This window comes from Eucyclogobius newberryi, unplaced genomic scaffold (assembly GCF_026437365.1).
Source record: "Eucyclogobius newberryi isolate DKJ021-1_F unplaced genomic scaffold, fEucNew1.0.hap1 SCAF_10, whole genome shotgun sequence".
NCBI classification, from domain to species: Eukaryota; Metazoa; Chordata; class Actinopteri; order Gobiiformes; family Gobiidae; genus Eucyclogobius; species Eucyclogobius newberryi.
Genome location: NW_027315724.1, coordinates 14868584 through 14875713, shown reverse-complemented (window position 1 = coordinate 14875713; position 7130 = coordinate 14868584).

Below are 7130 nucleotides of genomic sequence, written 5' to 3'. Positions count from 1 at the left end.
GCACTTGTGCCCTCCCCCATAGTGATAAAGGTAAGTTTGTCCATCTGTTCAAATCATCTCTCACAGTTTTAAATAATTTAGGGCCGTTTAACTCAAAAATGTTATCAATTGGTGATGTAATATTGATGCCAAGATATCGCATACCATCGGTTTTCCAAACAATAGGTGTTGATCTCAAATGACTTGAGTGTGTGAGAGGATTCAGGGCGATGGGCTCGCTCTTTGACCAATTAATTTTGTCACTGATTAATTTAAGGAGATGGGGCACAGAAAGAGCAGGTCTGGACAATGTCAATAATATGTCGTCCGCGCAAAGATTACCTTTAAAATCATAATTAAAAAGCTGAATACCTGTTATTCTCAGATTTTTTTCTGACAGCACAGGCAAGTGGCTCGAGTGCTAGGGTGAAGATAACTGGGGAGGCTGGGCAGCGTTGTCTGGTGGCTCTAAAAAGGTGAAAAGGGGGTGAAATTAAACCATTCGTTTTGACACATGCGACCGGATTATGGTAGAGGGCCTTAATCTATTGTATGCATACTGGCCCAAAGCCATACTTAGTCAAAATGTGGAACAGATAAGACCACTCTATCCGGTTGAATGCTTTTTCAGCATCAAGAGAAATTGCATATTCTTCGCATATTATGGGCAGAATAACGACCAGCAATAAAACCTACTTGGTCCAAATGAATTAGTGCTGAGATGACTTTCTCCAGGCGCATTGCAAGAGTTTTAGCGAAGATTTTATAATCACTATTCAACAAGCTTAGGGGGCGAAAATTGCCCATCTTCGTGTGATCTTTGCCTACAGACTGTAGCTTAAGGAACTATGAGTCAACCAAAGTGTTTTGAATAGGACCTGGACAAATTAGCCTGCTTACTTCAATGTATTATGTGATATAATTGGTTGGTAAAAACATCAAATTCATATAATTTTTTACATTTCAGTTGTATTTCACAATTTCCCATTTTATCTGTTTTGACACATTCATTTTGACAAAATCAAATAAGTTGCTTGTTTGTATGTGGCGAGTAGCTAACAGGAGGCTCAACTCCCTCAGACAGCACAAAGTTCAACTGCGACTGCTGTGTTGGATTGGTAGGCCTATTCTTGTGGAGGGCCATATCTTGATTTATTTTTTCTTGATTGATAAGTTGAAGATAATAGTGAAATAAAAACATGCAGAGCTTTTTATTTACAAAAAATATAAGGTAAGAATGAGGAAACTGACAACAGCAGTTACAGCGAAAGAGGAGCAGATGTTTCAGTGGTAAGTGAATGGGAGCTCACTGTATGGATCTATTATCTCACTTCTCACACAGTGCTAACGGGCCAGCGCTGTCCACTCCTAATTACAATCTAGGCTATGAGGAGCTCTCTGATCAAACAGCAGCCCTACAAAACAATCTGTGATAAAGGCCAAACTGCATTAGTCTTCTACGTGGAACACAAGCACACAAACAAACAGCAACAAAGAGCATCCTTTTACAGGTTGGTGTCTGGCGCCCCCCACTGGCGGGCGGAACAGACAGACTATTACACTACTACATTTGTTTTAATGCTTTAGAATTCATGCGGCGTCCGCACCACAGTTGCTCCCAGTGCAGCCTGAGCTTGTGCTATTGTTTCCCTCCTTTCCTCAGTACAATAGACAAAACAGAGACAATACAACATTGGCCTACAGGCTTACAGTGATTAATAAAGGATCCTCGAATTCAATCCATTGATATACTGTTATATTATGATGTTAAATTATATATAATTAAATTAATAGTTTGATTTGTGGTTTAGCCCTTACTGCCACTAATAACCTAAGCTAAGAACTCCAAAATAGCACATTTAGCGTTGTTGGCTGATGTGTCTAGATTCTATTGGTTCCATTAGTTCTAGATTCTACCACTAATCAATAAAAGCAGCATTACATCTAATTTGCATGCACTTGTTTTCTTGTCTTGCTATTTTTTTATTGGGTGCATTTTATTTTTGTTGAACAACAAATACTAGGTTCATTTTGTTACACCTATAGAAGCTATATTGTTTTACAGTTTGCTAGGCTACCATTGAATAGCCTATAGTAAGGGAAAAACAAATGAATAGCTTTTTTGTTGATGTTAAAAGCTGGAAGCATTCTGTATGTGGCAGGAGGGTGAGGCCCCAGTATCTTCAAGAATACTGACCTCCAGGAACCATAGTGAACAGACGTGTGTGGACTCTTAACATGTGTAACCTCTTACGCAGGTTAAGCGTCTTTTCATTTCATTTTGTCTGACTTTCTTTCATTGGTATGATTGCCAAGAAAACCTTTCACTTGGCAAAATATATTTGCCTAATATTGACAATTTCTACAACATTAAACTCTCAACTTGACTGTAGCATTAATGTACAGTAATGCTAAATGTTTTAAAGTGCTGTTGGTACACAGGGCCCAATAACTGCTGCTTATGTCTTTTTAATTAATTCCCAATAGCTATTGACTTCCCCCTAGTTGAGAGTTGGTGAATGTTCTTGACTGACAACAATAACAAGACAAATGAGCACAGCAGTAATTACAATCATCGATGTCAAGGGTAAGGGCCCCCCGAGGGATTTCTGTGGAACGGGCCCCCCGAGGGATTTCTGTGGAACGGGCCCCCCGAGGGATTTCTGTGGAACTTTCTGCCAAAACATGTTTGCCTCCAACTGTGTCATAGGTTTCTTTTAAAAGTTTATCCAACACATTAACTTTATTTTGGATTTCAGTCATATGTGTTGACACATTTTGCATGGGTACTTGTTCTATATTAGTCCCGTCTAGAAAGGGGAACACTTAGATTAGTGTTGAGGCCCTCCATTGCAAACACAAGCAATCACAATATTAGGTTCAGATATGACCTCTAAAAAATATTATTAAAATTCTTCCAAAAATTATAAAATATCCTCCAACAGAGTGAATCACAACTCATATTTTTTGTTCTATTTGGCTTTTTATTAGAACATAGATCAACAAAAACAAAACAACACAACAACAACAACAGGAAGGAAAAAAAATCACAAAAACACAAATCACAAAAAACAAAGAATGAGCTGGACCAGGTAGAACATAAGGCAGGTAAAGGAGTAAAAGTAGAAAGTAAGGGAGTGGCATCCGAAAAAGAAGAGGAGTTAGACCATAATTAAGTTCTGAATAATTGTCCCATTTTGTCCATTGTTTTTAAATTTGTCTATTTTTAAGTTGAGTCCTGAGGTTTTTACCATTGTGCACATGTCTGTTATTATTAGTATTAGTCCAGTCCTTAATCTTTGGAAAGGTATTTGGAGTATCTAGCCTTATTCCCAGCTGCCAGGAGTATGTTCCAAAGATATCCATCCACTGTGTCCATGGTTGGGGTTTTGAGGCCCAAGTACATTATTCCAAAATGTTGTGGGATGCTGGTGTCAAAAAGCTGGTTAATTTCCATCCAGCATTTTTGTGCAATATGACAGTCCCAAAACGCATGATAATGGATTGCCTCCCGCCATCTACAGTTTGGCCAACATCCAGCATCTCCCTGTCAATAATGTACACTTTGACATGGTGTTATAAAAAAACGAGTCACATTCTTCCAAAATATCTTCCTTTGTGATGTGCATATCTCTGTCTATTCCTCGTCTCAGTCAAAACAAAATTACAAAAATTCTTCTAATTTTAGTTGAATATATTTTGTAGCTGGTATGTCCAAGTCATTCATGCATTTATATACTTTCAATATTATTCCCCTTGCAAGTTCTGATTTATATGCCTTGATCAGTATTTCAGTCTTTTATTTTATTTCTTGATAATAATAATCATTTCTTTTTAAATATCTATGAAAATCCTGTTTTTCCGAGCCAAATGACTTCAAATCATCAAAGCTGTTCATTTGATTTTCTTTTACGATATGGTAAAAAAAAATGCCTTTGCCATTCTTATGCCTTTGGTTGTCCATAACTAATAGATCTTAAGGGATTTGTAAATGAATAGTTCATATAATTTGCTTCCATTGGGTGATAAATGTTCTGCTGGGGCTGTAAATGATTAATAGGTCTCTGTGGACTGTCACTAATCGAGCTGCACATGGGATATGACTGCCACATGTATAGACTAAGAGTGTGGAGCAGTCAGACTTTTCACTGTATCAAGGCAAAGTAGATCAAATCAGACTAGCAACGGTTAAGGCCGTATTAAGCTAGATCATTATTTTACATTCTGCACAAATGGAATCTCTTAAATAGTTAGGCATAAAGATACTGTAAGTCAACAATCTTAGAGAAACAACTAAACTCCTCTTTTCCTCACTATAAAGAAAGATCTTGAAAAATTTACTCTTATCCCATACTTAAGTCAAAGGATTTAAGCTTAAAAAAATATTTTTAGCCCATTTTTCTCAGACTTTCCTAATTTCCCTCCCATTCACAATATCAAAAAGTATCAAAAGAAAAAGTAGGTTGAAGTTTACCTTGTCGGAAAAAAATACTTTATTTCAGCTCAAAAAACAGAGTGTTGCTGTATTGGTGTGATCGGAGAATAAACCTTAAGAATCCCTGGGTAAAACGTGGAAATATATCATCAAAATACACAAACTAAAAGAAGATGTTGAAATCTTAAGATGATGGTTTATGATCAAGGATATTAATGTTTGTTTTTTTCTAAGAAAATCCATCAGCTTACGTTTCTACAAATAATTAATTATTATAACCAAGTACTTAGTATTTAAACAAATGAATTACCTGAAAAGTAATTACCTGAATGACTGAAAGCTTTATAAAGTCATATAAATCAAAACTTTCAAGAGGAATAATATTTACATTGAATAAAAACATTAAAGGCGCAATGGACGATTTTTCGGCAATTTGAGAACGCAGGTGGAAGTGCGCATGCGCACTCCCCGTGCGGACTGATACAACACACACGTGCGTTTGTTTATTAGCACAACGGAGCGCATCGCACGTCTCGTCTCCAGTAGATTTCTGTCCACTTCTGCGTCAGCTCAAACTGTCTTTCTCAGTCTTCATTTTGCCCCGTACACTGAGGGAACTATATTATGATAGATCAATGCGCTTAGACACGCGGAAATGTGGGACAAGCCGCACGTGGCTGCAGGTGAGCGGTAGGTGCGTTTTATGATTGATACGTGGCAGGACTAATCGGCAGTCCACGCCACGAGGAAATAAGACTCAGATTTTATGCCAAAAAAATCGTCCATTCAACCTTTAACTATTTGAAGAGCCACTCAAATACCAAATATACTAAATATATTAAGAAATAAACGGAAAAATATACATACCACAAATCACATATTTGTTTTTTCATAACCCTGTTCTATCATAGGGAAACACTAGTAGCTGGAGAAAGTGTGGTTGCCAAGAAGCCCACCATTACCATGTGTTTTGGGATTGTTCTGATGCTCAGAAATGCTACAGAATGTTTTCAGCATCGCCATCCCAATTGAAAGTTCAAAACTCCTGATATGTACACAGTCAATGAGTAACTTTAGAACATACTTCTGGGGCAGAAAGCCAGCCTTCTGCTTGGAGCAGAATCAGCACTTCGTCTACCTCTGGAGTTGGCGGAGTTGTTTAGACGTGACACAGAGGAAGAAGAATTCAATGGATTTAGTGATTTGGGGTAGTACGGATGATTTGTTAAACTTGTTAGTATTTTCTTTATGCTACAGTTATCTAAATAACTGTTAATATGTTACGTTAACACACCAGACACACTCATTGTCTATGCGTCATAATTACGCTCGTCACAATAGCCCATTGTGCCGGTGTCCAAGCGCAGCCTCATAGCAGGTGTCTGGGGTACACAGAGAGTTAGAACACGCGCTGGTTAGAATGTCAGTCGGCACTAAGGCCACTGTAAAGCCCAGGAAGAGCCTGGTGCACCTATCCACTGATCAAGATCCAGTTTTAACACTAAAAACTTTGGTCAAGTTTTGTCTGGGACAATTAGTTTAGCAAAAGCTAAATCTAGGGAGGGGGCAGAGGAGCCCGGGTCTGTCGTTAAAAATACAATAGCGCCACACATAAGGTGGAGGCGTCGACAAGAGAGTCTTCGTTAAAGACACATAATGCTCAGCACAGACATGTGCAGAGGCAGATAGCGCTTTGACGTCTAGGGACGGTCAAGCATGAGAAAGAATCAATCCAAAAGCGATGTGTCCATCCCGGAGACACATGTCACGCTGGCAATGTCAAATAGATATGGGAAAAAGTGTCTGGAGTAGGAGGCCGGCGCCTGGGTCCGAGATGGTTCATATGGCACTAACATGTCCGAGATGTACTTTGGTGCTAGGCCATGAAAAGGGTCTGTGTCATCCGAGGACTGCTTCTTTCACAGAAAAAACAAGGAAAATACAGCTGTGCCATATGTTATGCAAGGGCAGTTTTTCAGATGTTCTTGCAGGGGTTTAGTCACTGTAGCCTGGCAATCCAAAGAGGGCCAGACCGCTTATAAAGCTACTACCTCACAGCAGGGCCTGCTTTGGATCGCTGAAACGGGCCCCTTTAAGTCAAATTAGTCGAGACCTGGCTTAGCCTATAAAAAAATAAAAGTGGTGAAACATTTCAGGCTCTCAGAGTATAGTATGTTGCTATATAGCTTTGCTTTGAGAGTGACTGGCAGAGATGGAGCTGTCAGTCTGCACCAATGGCCTCCTGAACCACCACAACACCACACAGGACAGTTTGGTGAAGACACTGTGCTGTGATGAGTATTGTCCCCGTATGTAATTTTGTTCTCTGCATTTGATGGTGTAGGGTGCTGTAGGTGCCGCAGTGCTTTAACCAGGTGGGGACCCATCTCCAACTCTTGGGCTAGGCTTTGTCGAAGAGTTTCAAAGGTTATTGAAGGAAATGGCCTTAGAATGTTGCAGAACATACTTGTATTGGTTAATGGCCGTGGTTGATGAAGTAAGATTTCAAAGTTTTGAACAACATACATGTCTCATGTAGTTTTGTGAGTGGGCAGGACCTTAGGTTGGTTGAGGAGAGGCCACAAAGACCAAAGATAAAAGGAGTTACTGAAATGGAACATGCCCTTCTGTCTCTAAATTAGATTGTGTTAGCTTATTTCTACTGTTTGCTATCAACATGTTTTCCTGATCCTGTACATTGATACAAAGAGTAGTC